Source organism: Montipora capricornis, chromosome 4, assembly GCF_036669925.1.
Source record: "Montipora capricornis isolate CH-2021 chromosome 4, ASM3666992v2, whole genome shotgun sequence".
NCBI classification, from domain to species: Eukaryota; Metazoa; Cnidaria; class Anthozoa; order Scleractinia; family Acroporidae; genus Montipora; species Montipora capricornis.
This window is the reverse complement of record NC_090886.1, coordinates 35,257,789-35,258,957: the sequence shown is the minus strand read 5'-3', so window position 1 is coordinate 35,258,957 and position 1,169 is coordinate 35,257,789.

Below are 1,169 nucleotides of genomic sequence, written 5' to 3'. Positions count from 1 at the left end.
GATACCAGTTTGCTCCACGCAGACAGTAATCTTAAAAACGTAGAGAAAACCTTGAACAAGGAATTAGCAAAAGTGTCTAGTTGGCTCATTGCAAATAAGTTTACACTAAATATAAGTAAATCTAAGTTCGTTATCTTCCGCCCATGTCAAAAGAAAATTACATACCCGGCATCCCACCATATAACTTTTCGACAATAACTCTTAACGTTTAGTAGCTCTCGAGTGTGAAAAATACGTCAAATATTGAAGAGTTTTAATTGATCAACATCTCAGCTGGAAGCATCACATTGATCACATCGCTTTAAGAATCAGAAAAAGAAAACTGTTTTCCGTCTTTTAGCTCGCTTTGCAAAAAAACTTAACGCCTTTCTTCTGTTTCTCCTTTCTGGAAAAATATTAAATTCTAATGAGATACGAATTACTGTAGCATTAATTCGCCTCTAATTGTGATCTGCTGAAGTACGAATCTGTATATAAAATATCAAGAGCGATTTGCAATTTCTTTCAATCAATGGCAAGTGGCAAAATTAAAACAAAGCTTCTCCTTATTCCCGCCGAGGAAACTCCTAATATGGACAGTAAACAGTTCGATTGCCCAATCACATTACTGCATATCAAATGACGTCAATGCGAAATGCCAATCGCTTCCAGAAAGTTCCACAGAGAGATGACGTTGTTTGCATCCGAGTTCGCTAAGATAATGAAAATTTGCGCTCGTTTGTTTTCCTAATCTAATTCGCTCTTGGAAATACTTGTCACTGGAGAATTACCTCCTGTCAGAGCAGAAAAAAGAGCCATATAATACGGCCTAGAAAAAGACGACTTCACTAAAGTTTACCTTCTACCCTTTTATGTCACAAAGGAGGCTGAACTGGCGATATTACAGTTCATCATCATTCATCGCATTCTGGCCACCGATGGTTTATTATATAAAATGAAAATGATCGATTATACAACTTGTCCTTTAAAATGTGACAGATACGCAAATACAGTGCGCTTTTCTACAGAAAATTTTTTCCCCGTAGCTACTGTGGAAACAGTGTATGACGGCTTAGTTCACCCACATTTTGAATACTGTTCTCCTTTGTGGGACACCTGCGGCAAATTATTGAAAGATAAGCCGCAAAGACTTAATTGACTCTCTTTCATGGGAACACTTGATGATAGGC